Source organism: Heptranchias perlo, chromosome 7, assembly GCF_035084215.1.
Source record: "Heptranchias perlo isolate sHepPer1 chromosome 7, sHepPer1.hap1, whole genome shotgun sequence".
NCBI lineage: Eukaryota > Metazoa > Chordata > Chondrichthyes > Hexanchiformes > Hexanchidae > Heptranchias > Heptranchias perlo.
In genome coordinates, this window is record NC_090331.1 from 95928935 (window position 1) to 95950145 (window position 21211).

The 21211-nt window shown below is 49.6% G+C and overlaps 1 protein-coding gene across 1 annotated transcript in view; it reads right to left on the reverse strand.

Moving 5' to 3' along the window:
* Positions 1–20577, reverse strand: part of LOC137324067 (dentin sialophosphoprotein-like) — a 71192-nt gene extending 50615 nt beyond the window's left edge. The window contains exons 1-3 of the mRNA XM_067988235.1: positions 20525–20577; positions 2527–2559; positions 585–623 (exon numbers count right to left, since the gene is read on the reverse strand). The gene's annotated coding sequence lies outside the window, so the exon portion shown is untranslated. The remainder of the gene's footprint in view (positions 1–584; positions 624–2526; positions 2560–20524) is intronic.
* Positions 20578–21211: the final 634 nt, after the last annotated feature.

The window sequence follows — 21211 nt, forward strand, 5'->3', positions numbered from 1 at the left end:
CCTCAGAACTTCCCGAAGTGAATTTCTGCCAATGAAGTATTTTTGAAGTGTGGTCACTGTTGTAATGTAGGAAATGTGGGAGTCTATTTGTGCACAGCAAGATCCCATAAACAGCAATGTGATAATGACCAGATAGTCTGTTTTAGTGATGTTGGCGAAATAGTGGCCATGGGATCTTTTACATCCACCTGAGAGGGCAGACCCCGCCTCGGTTTAACGCCTCATCCGGTAAAAGATCCCACAGCACTATTTGAAGAGCAGGGGAGTTCTGCCTGGTGTCCTCGCCAATATTTATCCCTCAACCCAACATTCCCCCCCCCTCCTCACCCCGAGCCCAAGGGCAGCCTCTCACTCTCCTTCCCCGGCTAAACTCAGCGCAGGGACAGAGGCAGGAGAGGGATTGAGTGCACTGCAGCCAGTGCCTTCACCCACGCTGGCCCTCCACATGTTGGGTGGGAGCCCTATGGTGATTTGGGGTGGGCTGAGGGAGGGGGGCTGTACGCCCTGCCCCCCTGCGATGGGACGCGGAGAGTACTCCGGGTACTTCTCAGATCCCGAGCGAAAAGGTGCTGTTTGCTACATACGGCTCTCGATTTCTTCTTCTTTCGAGTCTTCTCAGCGACCTGTTTCACACAGAGCAATGAGAAAGTGAGGGAAGGTCTCAGAACGGGTGGGGGCAGCATGCAGTGGGCGGGTGGTTAGGGGGAGCGAGTCGCTCATAGTGAAATGTCACACAAACCATGCAGCACACACAGTGTGGGCCTCAGAGCCTGCTCAACCCACCCCGCCCCCACCTCAGGTTATGCCAGGAGGGGGCTGGTTTACACAGGCCTGCGAGAGGCTCGGTGAAGCAACGGAAGAAGCTCGGGCCACGCCGGGGCAGGAGGGCCAGGCCCGGGCAGGACTGGAGCAATCTCTCCCACAGAGCCAAGGGCCTCCCTCCGCGCAGTCCAGCTGATCCTGCCTCGGGCACGCTGGCGCAGCCACCGCACGGCCTCCGGTACCCCGCTCCGACAGGCAGTCCCCCTGCGCCTGTCCAGACAGCGAGCGCGCTGGCAGGATATTCAACCATAGGAGGCATCACTCAAAATCGACGCCCAGAGGGTACGGTTAGAATAGTGGTATTGTTACGTAGCCAGTAATCCAGAGGCCTGGACTAGCAATCCAGAGAACGTGAGTTCAAATCCCAACATTGAGATTTTAATGCAGTTTAAAAATTCAGGAAATAAAAGGCTGGTGTCAGTAAAAGTGACCATGAAGCTGTCGGATTGTCGTAAAAACCCAACTCGTTCATTCATGTTCTTTTCAGAAGGAAGCCTGCCAGCGAGTAGTGATTGGGGGCTGATTTTTTTTCCCCCCTCCCCAATTAGGGGCTCTGAGCACAGTTGCAGCTCCCCCACCGACCCACCCACCACTAGCGCAGGGGTTTGTTAAAAGGGGGCGAGAGGGACATGCGGACTCAGTCAGGTAGCTCAAAAATGCATCAACACGTCAAGGACAAACAAGCTCCCGTCCCGTTATAGTGACCCCCCCTGCCCCCCCCCCAATCCAGCACTTACCCCACTATTTTACAGGCAGCTGTCTTTTTCCATTTTCCCCACCCCCACCCAAAAGACGCTGCCGCTTGCTCGGGTGGGGGCTCCAGCTGCCCCCGTCCCTCCCCAGAGGCCACACTTTACACGCCAGGGTGAGAGGGTGCGTGCAGGCTGTGGAGGGAAAGGTCACCCTCAGTCGAGCAGTCAAGGAGCTGCACAGTGTCACTTCCCCCGATTCTTATCTCCTGAACTTCCTGTGCCTCAGTCCAATTCCCCTGGTGCAAAGCTTTTTGCCCTAAGTTTTCAAACGTGCGGTTAGCAGGCAAACAGCAGGCCGACGGGAGGTGGGCACCAAAGATCTCTGGCAGCTGGTCGTATTTCCACAGCGGGGCGAGGGAGAGGGTGCCAACGTTTGCCAGCTCAGAACGATGGGGGCAGGTTTAAAAGGGCTGACTGTGGAGCAGCCCCCACCCTAGGGGACGGGTCCCTCCGATGCCCCACTGACCACTGGATAAAATGGACCCCAGCCTAGCGACTGGGTGCGGTCGTGTCCTGGTTATTGTGACCGGACTAGTAACCCAGAGGGCGAGAGTTCAGAGCCCACCCTGGTCGTTTGAGAATGTGAATTCTGTTTAAAAGAATCCTGAAATAAATAGCTGGTATCAGTAAAAGTGTCGTAAAGACCTTTAGGGAAGGAAACCTGCCCCGTCCTTACTCGGTCTGGGCCTGTATGTGACTCCAGTCCCACAACAACGTGGTTGCCTCTTGACTGCCCTTCGAAGTGACCCAGCAAGCCACTCATTTGTATCAAGCCGCTACAAAGAGTAAGAAGGCCCACCACCACCTTCTCAGGGCAGCCAGGGATGGGCAATAAATGCCAGCCTGGCCAGCGTCACCCACACTCTGAGAATGAATTAAACAAAACACAGCCACAGCACAATAATTAGTCCAGTTAGTGACGGTCACTCTCTGAGCAGGCACTTGATCTCACCCCTCCAGAGGCACCAATACTCTCGGAATCGGCCTGTCAGGTCAACGGAGACAGAAAAGTTATCAATACAGAAGAGAGGAAATAAATGAGATGGTTCGGGTATGGTGGGACGATGCTAGCGTCGGGGAACAGAATCAGGCACCAAGGGACAACATCAAACACTCCCCCAAGGCAAGGTAATTATACTGTGAGTGGAAATAGGCTCGGTGCTGTGGAGAGCAGCGGGATTTGGAGGTACTGAACTACAGGATATTAAAGGCAGCACTTCAGGTTGGTCAGGCTGTGAAAAAAGCCAATGGCATTCTAGGTTTTATCACAAGAGGTGTAGAATATAAAAGCCATGAGGTAATGATGATCCTATATTAAACCCTGATTAAAAACTGAGGTAGAATGCTGTGTGCAGTACGGGGCTCCTCACTGCAGAAAGGATATTGAGGCTTTAGAGAGGATACAATGTAGATTCACTGAGATGATGCCTGGTATGAAGAAATATAAATACAAAGAAAGACTTCAAAAAATCGGGGCTTTTTTCACAAGGACGGAGGAGATTACAGGGCAATATGATAGAAGTGTTTAGAATGATGAAAGGGTGGGACAGGGTAGATAGAATCAGACTGTTTCCAGTAGTTGAGGGTCTAGAATGAGGGACCGTAGATATAAGATTAAATGTAAGAGATTTAGAAGAGGGCAGGAGAAACTTCTTTACAGAAAGAGTTGTGAAGTTATTGAATTCACTCCCAGGGTTAGTGGATGAGGCAGAAACTATGTCAACACTCAGGGATAGAGAAACAAGGCAGAGAAATGTGATTCGGATTATTTGTTCATGTGGAAGGTAAACGATGACAAGAACTGGTTGGGCCGAATGGCCTGTTTCTGTGTGGTAACTTCTGTGTATTTCAATGTATACAAAGCAAGTTATGATCAGGCTCACTTAACCACCTCCCCATGACATTCAACGGCATTACCATCACCGAATCCCCCACCATCAACATCCTGGGGGTCACCATTCACCAGAAACTTAACTGGACCAGCCACTTAAATACTGTGGCTACGAGAGCAGGTCAGAGGCTGGGTATTCTGCGGCGAGTGACTCACCTCCTGACTCCCCAAAACCTTTCCACCATCCACAAGGCACAAGTCAGGAGTGTGATGGAATACTCTCCATTTGCCTGAATGAGTGCAGCTCCAACAACACTCAAGAAGTTCGACACCATCCAGGACAAAGCAGCCCGCTTGATTGGCACCCCATCCACCACCCTAAACATTCACTCCCTTCACCACCGGCGTACTGTGGCTGCAGTGTGTACCATCTACAGGATGCATTGCAGCAACTCACCAAGGCTTCTTCGACAGCACCTCCCAAACCCGCGACCTTTACCACCTAGAAGGACAAGAGCAGCAGGTACATGGGAACAACACCACCTGCACGTTCCCCTCCAAGTCACACACCATCCCGACTTGGAAATATATCGCCGTTCCTTCATCGTCGCTGGGTCAAAATCCTGGAACTCCCTTCCAAACAGCACTGTGGGAGAACCTTCATCACACAGACTGCAGCGGTTCAAGAAGGCGGCTCATCACCACCTTCTCAAGGGCAATTAGAGATGGGCAATAAATGCTGGCCTTGCCAGCGATGCCCACATCCCATGGACGAATAAAAAAAAAATTCAATCAGTGCAACTTGTTTCTAATAATAAATGCACTATGCAAACCCACATCAGTAGGTTATCGTATTTGACCTAAAAAGGTGGCAGACTTCAAAAGGTGTCATTGTATAACAATGGGGTACAGTACTGGTGGGTACAGGTCTGTCACTGTATAACACTGGGGTACAGTACTGGTGGGTACAGGTCTGTCACTGTATAACACTGGGATACAGTACTGGTGGGTACAGGTCTGTCACTGTATAACACTGGGGTACAGTACTGGTGGGTACAGGTCTGTCACTGTATAACACTGGGGTACAGTACTGGTGGTTACAGGTCTGTCAGTGTATAACACTGGGGTACAGTACTGGTGGGTACAGGTATGTCACTGTATAACACTGGGATACAGTACTGGTGGGTACAGGTCTGTCACTGTATAACACTGGGGTACAGTACTGGTGGGTACAGGTCTGTCACTGTATAACACTGGGATACAGTACTGGTGGATACAGGTCTGTCACTGTATAACACTGGGGTACAGTACTGGTGGGTACAGGTCTGTCACTGTATAACACTGGGGTACAGTACTGGTGGGTACAGGTCTGTCACTGTATAATACTGGGGTACAGTACTGGTGGGTACAGGTCTGTCACTGTATAACACTGGGGAACAGTACTGGTGGGTACAGGTCTGTTACTGTATAACACTGGGGTACAGTACTGGTGGGTACAGGTCTGTCACTGTATAACATTGGGGTACAGTACTGGTGGGTACAGGTCTGTCACTGTATAACATTGGGGTACAGTACTGCTGGGTACAGGTCTGCCATTGTATAACACTGGGGTACAGTACTGGTGGGTACGGGTCTGTCACTGTATAACACTGGGATACAGTACTGGTGGGTACAGGTCTGTCTCTGTATAACACTGGGGTACAGCACTGGTGGGTACAGGTCTGTCACTGTATAACACTGGGGTACAGTACTGGTGGGTACAGGTCTGTCACTGTATAACACTGGGATACAGTACTGGTGGGTACAGGTCTGTTACTGTATAACACTGGGGTACAGTACTGGTGGGTACAGGTCTGTCTCTGTATAAAACTGGGATACAGTACTGGTGGGTACAGGTCTGTCACTGTATAACACTGGGGTACAGTACTGGTGGGTACAGGTCTGTTACTGTATAACACTGGGGTACAGTACTGGTGGGTACAGGTCTGTCTCTGTATAACACTGGGGTACAGTACTGGTGGGTACAGGTCTGTCACTGTATAACACTGGGATACAGTACTGGTGGGTACAGGTCTGTCACTGTATAGCACTAGGGTACAGTACTGGTGGGTACAGGTCTGTCACTGTATAACACTGGGATACAGTACTGGTGGGTACAGGTCTGTTACTGTATAACACTGGGGTACATTACTGGTGGGTACAGGTCTGTCTCTGTATAACACTGGGGTACAGTACTGGTGGGTACAGGTCTGTCACTGTATAACACTGGGGTACAGTACTGGTGGGTACAGGTCTGTCACTGTATAACACTGGTGTACAGTACTGGTGGGTACAGGTCTGTTACTGTATAACACTGGGGTACAGTACTGGTGGGTACAGGTCTGTCTCTGTATAACACTGCGGTACAGTACTGGTGGGTACAGGTCTGTTACTGTATAACACTGGGGTACATTACTGGTGGGTACAGGTCTGTCTCTGTACAACACTGGGGTACAGTACTGGTGGGTACAGGTCTGTCACTGTATAACACTGGGATACAGTACTGGTGGGTACAGGTCTGTCTCTGTATAACACTGGGATACAGTACTGGTGGGTACAGGTCTGTTACTGTTTAACACTGGGGTACAGTACTGGTGGGTACAGGTCTGTTACTGTTTAACACTGGGGTACAGTACTGGTGGGTACAGGTCTGTTACTGTATAACACTGGGGTAGAGTACTGGTGGGTACAGGTCTGTTACTGTATAACACTGGGGTACAGTACTGGTGGGTACAGGTCTGTCTCTGTACAACACTGGGGTACAGTACTGGTGGGTACAGGTCTGTCTCTGTACAACACTGGGGTACAGTACTGGTGGGTACAGGTCTGTCACTGTATAACACTGGGGTACAGTACTGGTGGGTACAGGTCTGTCAGTGTATAACACTGGGGTACAGTACTGGTGGGTACAGGTCTGTCACTGTATAACACTGGGATACAGTACTGGTGGGTACAGGTCTGTCACTGTATAACACTGGGATACAGTACTGGTGGATACAGGTCTGTCACTGTATAACACTGGGGTACAGTACTAGTGGGTACAGGTCTGTCACTGTATAATACTGGGGTACAGTACTGGTGGGTACAGGTCTGTCACTGTATAACACTGGGGAACAGTACTGGTGGGTACAGGTCTGTTACTGTATAACACTGGGGTACAGTACTGGTGGGTACAGGTCTGTCACTGTATAACATTGGGGTACAGTACTGGTGGGTACAGGTCTGTCACTGTATAACATTGGGGTACAGTACTGCTGGGTACAGGTCTGCCATTGTATAACACTGGGGTACAGTACTGGTGGGTACGGGTCTGTCACTGTATAACACTGGGATACAGTACTGGTGGGTACAGGTCTGTCTCTGTATAACACTGGGGTACAGTACTGGTGGGTACAGGTCTGTCACTGTATAACACTGGGGTACAGTACTGGTGGGTACAGGTCTGTCACTGTATAACACTGGGATACAGTACTGGTGGGTACAGGTCTGTTACTGTATAACACTGGGGTACAGTACTGGTGGGTACAGGTCTGTCTCTGTATAACACTGGGATACAGTACTGGTGGGTACAGGTCTGTCCCTGTATAGCACTGGGGTACACTACTGGTGGGTACAGGTCTGTTACTGTATAACACTGGGGTACAGTACTGGTGGGTACAGGTCTGTCTCTGTATAACACTGGGGTACAGTACTGGTGGGTACAGGTCTGTCACTGTATAACACTGGTATACAGTACTGGTGGGTACAGGTCTGTCACTGTATAACACTGGGATACAGTACTGGTGGGTACAGGTCTGTCACTGTATAGCACTAGGGTACAGTACTGGTGGGTACAGGTCTGTCACTGTATAACACTGGGGTACAGTACTGGTGGGTACAGGTCTGCCATTGTATAACACTGGGGTACAGTACTGGTGGGTACAGGTCTGTTACTGTATAACACTGGGGTACAGTACTGGTGGGTACAGGTCTGTCTCTGTATAACACTGGGATACAGTACTGGTGGGTACAGGTCTGTCACTGTGTAACACTGGGATACAGTACTGGTGGGTACAGGTCTGTCACTGTATAACACTGGGATACAGTACTGGTGGGTACAGGTCTGTCACTGTATAACACTGGGATACAGTACTGGTGGGTACAGGTCTGTTACTGTATAACACTGGGATACAGTACTGGTGGGTACAGGTCTGTCACTGTATAACACTGGGGTACAGTACTGGTGGGTACAGGTCTGTCTCTGTATAACACTGGGGTACAGTACTGGTGGGTACAGGTCTGTCACTGTATAACACTGGGGTACAGTACTGGTGGGTACAGGTCTGTCTCTGTATAACACTGGGGTACAGTACTGGTGGGTACAGGTCTGTCACTGTATAACACTGGGGTACAGTACTGGTGGGTACAGGTCTGTTACTGTATAACACTGGGGTACAGTACTGGTGGGTACAGGTCTGTCTCTGTATAACACTGGGGTACAGTACTGGTGGGTACAGGTCTGTTACTGTATAACACTGGGGTACAGTACTGGTGGGTACAGGTCTGTCACTGTATAACACTGGGGTACAGTACTGGTGGGTACAGGTCTGTTACTGTATAACACTGGGGTACAGTACTGGTGGGTACAGGTCTGTCTCTGTACAACACTGGGGTACAGTACTGGTGGGTACAGGTCTGTCACTGTATAACACTGGGATACAGTACTGGTGGGTACAGGTCTGTTACTGTTTAACACTGGGGTACAGTACTGGTGGGTACAGGTCTGTTACTGTTTAACACTGGGGTACAGTACTGGTGGGTACAGGTCTGTTACTGTATAACACTGGGGTAGAGTACTGGTGGGTACAGGTCTGTTACTGTATAACACTGGGGTACAGTACTGGTGGGTACAGGTCTGTCTCTGTACAACACTGGGGTACAGTACTGGTGGGTACAGGTCTGTCACTGTATAACACTGGGATACAGTACTGGTGGGTACAGGTCTGTTACTGTATAACACTGGGGTACAGTACTGGTGGGTACAGGTCTGTCACTGTATAACACTGGGATACAGTACTGGTGGGTACAGGTCTGTCACTGTATAACACTGGGGTACAGTACTGGTGGGTACAGGTCTGTCACTGTATAACACTGGGATACAGTACTGGTGGGTACAGGTCTGTCACTGTATAACACTGGGATACAGTACTGGTGGGTACAGGTCTGTCACTGTATAACACTGGGGTACAGTACTGGTGGGTACAGGTCTGTCACTGTATAACACGGGTACAGTACTGGTGGGTACAGGTCTGTCACTATAACACGGGTACAGTACTGGTGGGTACAGGTCTGCCATTGTATAACACTGGGGTGCAGTTCTGGTGGGTACAGGTCTGTCACTGTATAACACTGGGGTACAGTACTGGTGGGTACAGTCTGTCACGATAACACGGGTACAGTACTGGTGGGTACAGGTCTGCCATGGTATAACACTGGGGTGCAGTTCTGGTGGGTACAGGTCTGTCACTGTATAACACTGGGGTACAGTACAGGGGGGTACAGGTCTGTCACTGTATAACACTGGGGTACAGTACTGGTGGGTACAGGTCTGTCTCTGTATAACACTGGGGTACAGTACTGGTGGGTACAGGTCTGTCACTGTATCACACTGGGGTACAGTACTGGGGGGTACAGGTCTGTCACTGTATAAAACTGGGGTACAGTACTGGTGGGTACAGGTCTGTCACTGTATAACACTGGGATACAGTACTGGTGGGTACAGGTCTGTCACTGTATAACACTGGGGTACAGTACTGGGGGGTACAGGTCTGTCACTGTATAACACTGGGGTACAGTACTGGTGGGTACAGGTCCGTCACTGTATAACATTGGGGTACAGTACTGGTGGGTACAGGTCTGTCACTGTATAACATTGGGGTACAGTACTGCTGGGTACAGGTCTGTCACTGTATAACACTGGGGTACAGTACTGGTGGGTACAGGTCTGTCACTGTATAACACTGGGATACAGTACTGGAGGGTACAGGTCTGTCACTGTATAACACTGGGATACAGTACTGGTGGGTACAGGTCTGTTACTGTATAACACTGGGGTACAGTACTGGTGGGTACAGGTCTGTCTCTGTATAACACTGGGATACAGTACTGGTGGGTACAGGTCTGTCACTGTATAGCACTAGGGTACAGTACTGGTGGGTACAGGTCTGTCACTGTATAACACTGGGATACAGTACTGGTGGGTACAGGTCTGTTACTGTATAACACTGGGGTACATTACTGGTGGGTACAGGTCTGTCTCTGTATAACACTGGGGTACAGTACTGGTGGGTACAGGTCTGTCACTGTATAACACTGGGGTACAGTACTGGTGGGTACAGGTCTGCCATTGTATAACACTGGGGTACAGTACTGGTGGGTACAGGTCTGTTACTGTATAACACTGGGGTACAGTACTGGTGGGTACAGGTCTGTCTCTGTATAACACTGGGATACAGTACTGGTGGGTACAGGTCTGTCACTGTGTAACACTGGGATACAGTACTGGTGGGTACAGGTCTGTCACTGTATAACACTGTGATACAGTACTGGTGGGTACAGGTCTGTTACTGTATAACACTGGGATACAGTACTGGTGGGTACAGGTCTGTCACTGTATAACACTGGGGTACAGTACTGGTGGGTACAGGTCTGTCACTGTATAACACTGGGGTACAGTACTGGTGGGTACAGGTCTGTCTCTGTATAACACTGGGGTACAGTACTGGTGGGTACAGGTCTGTCACTGTATAACACTGGGGTACAGTACTGGTGGGTACAGGTCTGTTACTGTATAACACTGGGGTACAGTACTGGTGGGTACAGGTCTGTCTCTGTATAACACTGGGGTACAGTACTGGTGGGTACAGGTCTGTTACTGTATAACACTGGGGTACATTACTGGTGGGTACAGGTCTGTCTCTGTACAACACTGGGGTACAGTACTGGTGGGTACAGGTCTGTCACTGTATAACACTGGGATACAGTACTGGTGGGTACAGGTCTGTCTCTGTATAACACTGGGATACAGTACTGGTGGGTACAGGTCTGTTACTGTTTAACACTGGGGTACAGTACTGGTGGGTACAGGTCTGTTACTGTTTAACACTGGGGTACAGTACTGGTGGGTACAGGTCTGTTACTGCATAACACTGGGGTAGAGTACTGGTGGGTACAGGTCTGTTACTGTATAACACTGGGGTACAGTACTGGTGGGTACAGGTCTGTCTCTGTACAACACTGGGGTACAGTACTGGTGGGTACAGGTCTGTCTCTGTACAACACTGGGGTACAGTACTGGTGGGTACAGGTCTGTCACTGCATAACACTGGGGTACAGTACTGGTGGGTACAGGTCTGTCAGTGTATAACACTGGGGTACAGTACTGGTGGGTACAGGTCTGTCACTGTATAACACTGGGATACAGTACTGGTGGGTACAGGTCTGTCACTGTATAACACTGGGGTACAGTACTGGTGGGTACAGGTCTGTCACTGTATAACACTGGGATACAGTACTGGTGGATACAGGTCTGTCACTGTATAACACTGGGGTACAGTACTAGTGGGTACAGGTCTGTCACTGTATAACACTGGGGTACAGTACTGGTGGGTACAGGTCTGTCACTGTATAATACTGGGGTACAGTACTGGTGGGTACAGGTCTGTCACTGTATAACACTGGGGAACAGTACTGGTGGGTACAGGTCTGTTACTGTATAACACTGGGGTACAGTACTGGTGGGTACAGGTCTGTCACTGTATAACATTGGGGTACAGTACTGGTGGGTACAGGTCTGTCACTGTATAACATTGGGGTACAGTACTGCTGGGTACAGGTCTGCCATTGTATAACACTGGGGTACAGTACTGGTGGGTACAGGTCTGTCTCTGTATAACACTGGGGTACAGTACTGGTGGGTACAGGTCTGTCACTGTATAACACTGGGGTACAGTACTGGTGGGTACAGGTCTGTTACTGTATAACACTGGGGTACAGTACTGGTGGGTACAGGTCTGTCTCTGTATAACACTGGGGTACAGTACTGGTGGGTACAGGTCTGTTACTGTATAACACTGGGGTACATTACTGGTGGGTACAGGTCTGTCTCTGTACAACACTGGGGTACAGTACTGGTGGGTACAGGTCTGTCACTGTATAACACTGGGATACAGTACTGGTGGGTACAGGTCTGTCTCTGTATAACACTGGGATACAGTACTGGTGGGTACAGGTCTGTTACTTTTTAACACTGGGGTACAGTACTGGTGGGTACAGGTCTGTTACTGTTTAACACTGGGGTACAGTACTGGTGGGTACAGGTCTGTTACTGCATAACACTGGGGTAGAGTACTGGTGGGTACAGGTCTGTTACTGTATAACACTGGGGTACAGTACTGGTGGGTACAGGTCTGTCTCTGTACAACACTGGGGTACAGTACTGGTGGGTACAGGTCTGTCTCTGTACAACACTGGGGTACAGTACTGGTGGGTACAGGTCTGTCACTGTATAACACTGGGGTACAGTACTGGTGGGTACAGGTCTGTCAGTGTATAACACTGGGGTACAGTACTGGTGGGTACAGGTCTGTCACTGTATAACACTGGGATACAGTACTGGTGGATACAGGTCTGTCACTGTGTAACACTGGGGTACAGTACTAGTGGGTACAGGTCTGTCACTGTATAACACTGGGGTACAGTACTGGTGGGTACAGGTCTGTCACTGTATAATACTGGGGTACAGTACTGGTGGGTACAGGTCTGTCACTGTATAACACTGGGGAACAGTACTGGTGGGTACAGGTCTGTTACTGTATAACACTGGGGTACAGTACTGGTGGGTACAGGTCTGTCACTGTATAACATTGGGGTACAGTACTGGTGGGTACAGGTCTGTCACTGTATAACATTGGGGTACAGTACTGCTGGGTACAGGTCTGCCATTGTATAACACTGGGGTACAGTACTGGTGGGTACGGGTCTGTCACTGTATAACACTGGGATACAGTACTGGTGGGTACAGGTCTGTCTCTGTATAACACTGGGGTACAGTACTGGTGGGTACAGGTCTGTCACTGTATAACACTGGGGTACAGTACTGGTGGGTACAGGTCTGTCACTGTATAACACTGGGATACAGTACTGGTGGGTACAGGTCTGTTACTGTATAACACTGGGGTACAGTACTGGTGGGTACAGGTCTGTCTCTGTATAACACTGGGATACAGTACTGGTGGGTACAGGTCTGTCACTGTATAGCACTGGGGTACACGACTGGTGGGTACAGGTCTGTTACTGTATAACACTGGGGTACAGTACTGGTGGGTACAGGTCTGTCTCTGTATTACACTGGGATACAGTACTGGTGGGTACAGGTCTGTCACTGTATAGCACTAGGGTACAGTACTGGTGGGTACAGGTCTGTCACTGTATAACACTGGGGTACAGTACTGGTGGGTACAGGTCTGCCATTGTATAACACTGGGGTACAGTACTGGTGGGTACAGGTCTGTTACTGTATAACACTGGGGTACAGTACTGGTGGGTACAGGTCTGTCTCTGTATAACACTGGGATACAGTACTGGTGGGTACAGGTCTGTCACTGTGTAACACTGGGATACAGTACTGGTGGGTACAGGTCTGTCACTGTATAACACTGGGATACAGTACTGGTGGGTACAGGTCTGTCACTGTATAACACTGGGATACAGTACTGGTGGGTACAGGTCTGTTACTGTATAACACTGGGATACAGTACTGGTGGGTACAGGTCTGTCACTGTATAACACTGGGGTACAGTACTGGTGGGTACAGGTCTGTCTCTGTATAACACTGGGGTACAGTACTGGTGGGTACAGGTCTGTCACTGTATAACACTGGGTTACAGTACTGGTGGGTACAGGTCTGTCTCTGTATAACACTGGGGTACAGTACTGGTGGGTACAGGTCTGTCACTGTATAACACTGGGGTACAGTACTGGTGGGTACAGGTCTGTTACTGTATAACACTGGGGTACAGTACTGGTGGGTACAGGTCTGTCTCTGTATAACACTGGGGTACAGTACTGGTGGGTACAGGTCTGTTACTGTATAACACTGGGGTACAGTACTGGTGGGTACAGGTCTGTTACCGTATAACACTGGGGTACATTACTGGTGGGTACAGGTCTGTCTCTGTATAACACTGGGGTACAGTACTGGTGGGTACAGGTCAGTCTCTGTATAACACTGGGGTACAGTACTGGTGGGTACAGGTCTGTCTCTGTATAACACTGGGGTACAGTACTGGTGGGTACAGGTCAGTCTCTGTATAACACTGGGGTACATTCCTGGTGGGTACAGGTCTGTCACTGTATAACACTGGGGTACAGTACTGGTGGGTACAGGTCTGTCACTGTATAACACTGGGGTACAGTACTGGTGGGTACAGGTCTGTCACTGTATAACACTGGGGTACAGTACTGGTGGGTACAGGTCTGTTACTGTATAACACTGGGGTACAGTACTGGTGGGTACAGGTCTGTCTCTGTACAACACTGGGGTACAGTACTGGTGGGTACAGGTCTGTCACTGTATAACACTGGGATACAGTACTGGTGGGTACAGGTCTGTTACTGTTTAACACTGGGGTACAGTACTGGTGGGTACAGGTCTGTTACTGTTTAACACTGGGGTACAGTACTGGTGGGTACAGGTCTGTTACTGTATAACACTGGGGTAGAGTACTGGTGGGTACAGGTCTGTTACTGTATAACACTGGGGTACAGTACTGGTGGGTACAGGTCTGTCTCTGTACAACACTGGGGTACAGTACTGGTGGGTACAGGTCTGTCACTGTATAACACTGGGATACAGTACTGGTGGGTACAGGTCTGTTACTGTATAACACTGGGGTACAGTACTGGTGGGTACAGGTCTGTCACTGTATAACACTGGGATACAGTACTGGTGGGTACAGGTCTGTCACTGTATAACACTGGGGTACAGTACTGGTGGGTACAGGTCTGTCACTGTATAACACTGGGATACAGTACTGGTGGGTACAGGTCTGTCACTGTATAACACTGGGATACAGTACTGGTGGGTACAGGTCTGTCACTGTATAACACTGGGGTACAGTACTGGTGGGTATAGGTCTGTCACTGTATAACACGGGTACAGTACTGGTGGGTACAGGTCTGTCACTATAACACGGGTACAGTACTGGTGGGTACAGGTCTGCCATTGTATAACACTGGGGTGCAGTTCTGGTGGGTACAGGTCTGTCACTGTATAACACTGGGGTACAGTACTGGTGGGTACAGTCTGTCACTGTATAACACGGGTACAGTACTGGTGGGTACAGGTCTGTCACTATAACACGGGTACAGTACTGGTGGGTACAGGTCTGCCATGGTATAACACTGGGGTGCAGTTCTGGTGGGTACAGGTCTGTCACTGTATAACACTGGGGTACAGTACAGGGGGGTACAGGTCTGTCACTGTATAACACTGGGGTACAGTACTGGTGGGTACAGGTCTGTCTCTGTATAACACTGGGGTACAGTACTGGGGGGTACAGGTCTGTCACTGTATCACACTGGGGTACAGTACTGGGGGGTACAGGTCTGTCACTGTATAAAACTGGGGTACAGTACTGGTGGGTACAGGTCTGTCACTGTATAACACTGGGATACAGTACTGGTGGGTACAGGTCTGTCACTGTATAACACTGGGGTACAGTACTGGGGGGTACAGGTCTGTCACTGTATAACACTGGGGTACAGTACTGGTGGGTACAGGTCCGTCACTGTATAACATTGGGGTACAGTACTGGTGGGTACAGGTCTGTCACTGTATAACATTGGGGTACAGTACTGCTGGGTACAGGTCTGTCACTGTATAACACTGGGGTACAGTACTGGTGGGTACAGGTCTGTCACTGTATAACACTGGGATACAGTACTGGAGGGTACAGGTCTGTCACTGTATAACACTGGGATACAGTACTGGTGGGTACAGGTCTGTTACTGTATAACACTGGGGTACAGTACTGGTGGGTACAGGTCTGTCTCTGTATAACACTGGGATACAGTACTGGTGGGTACAGGTCTGTCACTGTATAGCACTGGGGTACAGTACTGGTGGGTACAGGTCTGTTACTGTATAACACTGGGGTACAGTACTGGTGGGTACAGGTCTGTCTCTGTATAACACTGGGGTACAGTGCTGGTGGGTACAGGTCTGTCACTGTATAACACTGGGATACAGTACTGGTGGGTACAGGTCTGTCACTGTATAGCACTGGGGTACAGTACTGGTGGGTACAGGTCTGTCACTGTATAACACTGAGGTGCAGTACTGGTGGGTACAGGTCTGCCATTGTATAACACTGGGGTACAGTACTGGTGGGTACAGGTCTGTTACTGTATAACACTGGGGTACAGTACTGGTGGGTACAGGTCTGTCTCTGTATAACACTGGGATACAGTACTGGTGGGTACAGGTCTGTCACTGTGTAACACTGGGATACAGTACTGGTGGGTACAGGTCTGTCACTGTATAACACTGGGATACAGTACTGGTGGGTACAGGTCTGTCACTGTATAACACTGGGGTACAGTACTGGTGGGTACAGGTCTGTCTCTGTATAACACTGGGGTACAGTACTGGTGGGTACAGGTCTGTCACTGTATAACACTGGGGTACAGTACTGGTGGGTACAGGTCTGTCTCTGTATAACACTGGGGTACAGTACTGGTGGGTACAGGTCTGTCACTGTATAACACTGGGGTACAGTACTGGTGGGTACAGGTCTGTTACTGTATAACACTGGGGTACAGTACTGGTGGGTACAGGTCTGTCTCTGTATAACACTGGGGTACAGTACTGGTGGGGACAGGTCTGTTACTGTATAACACTGGGGTACAGTACTGGTGGGTACAGGTCTGTTACCGTATAACACTGGGGTACATTACTGGTGGGTACAGGTCTGTCTCTGTATAACACTGGGGTACAGTACTGGTGGGTACAGGTCAGTCTCTGTATAACACTGGGGTACAGTACTGGTGGGTACAGGTCTGTCTCTGTATAACACTGGGGTACAGTACTGGTGGGTACAGGTCAGTCTCTGTATAACACAGGGGTACATTACTGGTGGGTACAGGTCTGTCACTGTATAACACTGGGGTACAGTACTGGTGGGTACAGGTCTGTCACTGTATAACACTGGGGTACAGTACTGGTGGGTACAGATCTGTTACTGTATAACACTGGGGTACAGTACTGGTGGGTACAGGTCTGTCTCTGTACAACACTGGGGTACAGTACTGGTGGGTACAGGTCTGTCACTGTATAACACTGGGATACAGTACTGGTGGGTACAGGTCTGTTACTGTATAACACTGGGGTACAGTACTGGTGGCTACAGGTCTGTCACTGTATAACACTGGGATACAGTACTGGTGGGTACAGGTCTGTCACTGTATAACACTGGGATACAGTACTGGTGGGTACAGGTCTGTTACTGTATAACACTGGGGTACAGTACTGGTGGGTACAGTCTGTCACTGTATAACACTGGGGTACAGTACTGGTGGGTACAGGTCTGTCACTGTATAACACTGGGATACAGTACTGGTGGGTACAGGTCTGTCACTGTATAACACTGGGATACAGTACTGGTGGGTACAGGTCTGTCACTGTATAACACTGGGGTACAGTACTGGTGGGTACAGGTCTGTCACTGTATAACACGGGTACAGTACTGGTGGGTACAGGTCTGTCACTATAACACGGGTACAGTACTGGTGGGTACAGGTCTGCCATTGTATAACACTGGGGTGCAGTTCTGGTGGGTACAGGTCTGTCACTGTATAACACTGGGGTACAGTACTGGTGGGTACAGTCTGTCACTGTATAACACGGGTACAGTACTGGTGGGTACAGGTCTGTCACTATAACACGGGTACAGTACTGGTGGGTACAGGTCTGCCATTGTATAACACTGGGGTGCAGTTCTAGTGGGTACAGGTCTGTCACTGTATAACACTGGGGTACAGTACTGGGGGGTACAGGTCTGTCACTGTATAACACTGGGGTACAGTACTGGTGGGTACAGGTCTGTCTCTGTATAACACTGGGGTACAGTACTGGGGGGTACAGGTCTGTCACTGTATCACACTAGGGTACAGTACTAGGGGGTACAGGTCTGTCACTGTATAACACTGGGGTACAGTACTGGTGGGTACAGGTCTGTCACTGTATAACACTGGGATACAGTACTGGTGGGTACAGGTCTGTCACTGTATAACACTGGGGTACAGTACTGGGGGGTACAGGTCTGTCACTGTATAACACTGGGGTACAGTACTGGTGGGTACAGGTCCGTCACTGTATAACATTGGGGTACAGTACTGGTGCGTACAGGTCTGTCACTGTATAACACTGGGGTACAGTACTGGTGGGTACAGGTCTGTCACTGTATAACACTGGGGTATAGTACTGGTGGGTACAGGTCTGTCACTGTATAACACTGGGATACAGTACTGGGGGGTACAGGTCCGTCACTGTATAACACTGGGGTACAGTACTGGTCTGTACAGGTCTGTCACTGTATAACACTGGGGTACAGTACTGGGGGGTACAGGTCCGTCACTGTATAACATTGGGGTACAGTACTGGGGGGTACAGGTCTGTCACTGTATAACACTGGGGTACAGTACTGGTGGGTACAGGTCTGTCACTGTATAACACGGGTACAGTACTGGTGGGTACAGGTCTGTCACTATAACACGGGTACAGTACTGGTGGGTACAGGTCTGCCATTGTATAACACTGGGGTACAGTACTGATGGGTACAGTCTGTCACTGTATAACACGGGTACAGTACTGGTGGGTACAGGTCTGTCACTATAACACGGGTACAGTACTGGTGGGTACAGGTCTGCCATTGTATAACACTGGGGTGCAGTTCTGGTGGGTACAGGTCTGTCACTGTATAACACTGGGGTACAGTACTGGGGGGTACAGGTCTGTCACTGTATAACACTGGGGTACAGTACTGGTGGGTACAGGTCTGTCTCTGTATAACACTGGGGTACAGTACTGGGGGGTACAGGTCTGTCACTGTATAACACTGGGGTACAGTACTGGGGGGTACAGGTCTGTCACTGTATAACACTGGGGTACAGTACTGGTGGGTACAGGTCCGTCACTGTATAACATTGGGGTACAGTACTGGTGGGTGCAGGTCTGTCACTGTATAACACTGGGGTACAGTACTGGTGGGTACAGGTCTGTCACTGTATAACACTGGGGTATAGTACTGGTGGGTACAGGTCTGTCACTGTATAACACTGGGATACAGTACTGGTGGGTACAGGTCTGTCAGTCTATAACACTGGGATACAGTACTGGGGGGTACAGGTCCGTCACTGTATAACACTGGGATACAGTACTGGGGGGTACAGGTCTGTTACTGTATAACACTGGGATACAGTACTGGTGGGTACAGGTCTGTCACTGTATAACACTGGGATACAGTACTGGTGGGTACAGGTGTGTCAGTGTATAACACTGGGGTACAGTACTGGTGGGTACAGGTCTGTCACTGTATAACACTGGGGTACAGTACTGATGGGTACAGGTCTGTCACTGTATAACACTGGGGTACAGTACTGGTGGGTACAGGTCTGTCACTGTATAACACTGGGGTACAGTACTGGTGGGTACAGGTCTGTCACTGTATAACACTGGGGTACAGTACTGGTGGGTACAGGTCTGTTACTGTATAACACTGGGGTACAGTACTGGTGGGTACAGGTCTGTCACTGTATAAGACTGGGGTACAGTACTGGTGGGTACAGGTCTGTTACTGTATAACACTGGGGTACAGTACTGGTGGGTACAGGTCTGTCACTGTATAACACTGGGGTACAGTACTGGTGGGTACAGGTCTGTCACTGTATAACACTGGGGTACAGTACTGGTGGGTACAGGTCTGTCACTGTATAAGACTGGGGTACAGTACTGGTGGGTACAGGTCTGTTACTGTATAACACTGGGGTACAGTACTGGTGGGTACAGGTCTGTTACTGTATAACACTGGGGTACAGTACTGGTGGGTACAGGTCTGTCACTGTATAACACTGGGGTACAGTACTGGTGGGTGCAGGTCTGTCACTGTATAACACTGGGGTACAGTACTGGTCTGTACAGGTCCGTCACTGTATAACATTGGGGTAGAGTACTGGTGGGTACAGGTCCTTCACCGTATAACACTGGGGTACAGTACTGGTGGGTACAGGTCTGTCACTGTATAACACTGGGGTACAGTACTGGTGGGTGCAGGTCTGTCACTGTATAACACTGGGGTACAGTACTGGTCTGTACAGGTCTGTCTCTGTATAACACTGGGGTACAGTACTGGTGGGTACAGGTCTGTCACTGTATAACACTGGGGTACAGTACTGGTGGGTACAGGTCTGTCACTGTATAACACTGGGGTACAGTACTGGTGGGTACAGGTCTGTCACTGTATAACACTGGGGTACAGTACTGGTGGGTACAGGTCTGTCACTGTATAACACTGGGGTACAGTACTGGTGGGTACAGGTCTGTCACCGTCCTGTGTATCCGACCACAGACACCCCACAGGTCCCCGTTGGATGAACATTTCCGGATTCTGTCAGGAAAATATTTAACAGTTATTAAACATCGAGGAGCCGATAAACTTCCTCACGAACCTTGTGTTTAAAACCAATTGCTGTGGTTTCCCACCACACTGACACTGGAGCTTTCAGTGGCTGGATTTAGTCGCTGAAATGAAATGATCCTTCCATCCTACAATAGCAGAGTCAGCTTTTACCTTTCACTTGACATCATAACAGATGTGAAGTGAGAGTACTGGAATATCCGGAGGTTCTTCTCGTTCTACCTCCTGAGGCAGAGAGTCAGGAGTCTCACACAGAGCGAGGGAAGGCCCAGAACATCGACAGGCAGAGGGACACACGATGGGGTTTAACAGCAAACCACAACTTCCAACAATAAAATGGCACTCACCCGGACACTGCCTCGGCTCCCTACTGACGTCCAGTCATCTTCATCAGACACCTGCACGAGAAACAAGAGTGTGAGCAGACAGGTTATACACACTGAGCAAAGAAGTATTAGAGGGGAGTAGAGTGTGGCAGGGGGGTGAGAGACAGAGAGAGAGAGGGGAAGAGACAGAGCGAGAGACAGAGTGAGAGAGACAGGAGCAGAAAGACAGCGGCAGAGACGGAAAGGGAGACGGAGAGAGAGAGGGAGAGAGAGAGAGAGAGAGAGACAGAGACAGAGAGGGAAAGGCAGAGAGATAGGGAGATGGCGAGAGAGAGATAGAGCAGGAGAGGGAGAGAGACAGGGGCAGAGAGACAGGGGCAGAGAGACAGGGGCAGAGAGACAGAGAGACGGAAAGGGAGACGGAGATAGGGTAAGATAAGGCAAAAAAGGGAGATACCGAGAACTCAATACTGCAGAAAGCCTAGAGGAGTATAGAGAGTACAGGAGTGAAATTAAAAAGGAAATTAGGAAAGCAAAGAGAGGGCATGAAAAAATATTGGCAAATAAAATTAAGGAAAACCCAAAATGTTTTATAAATACATAAAGAGCAAGAGGATAACTAAGGAAAGAGTAGGGCCAATCAGAGACCAAAAAGGTAAACTATGTGTGGAGACGGAAGATGTGGGTATGGTTCTTAATGAATACTTT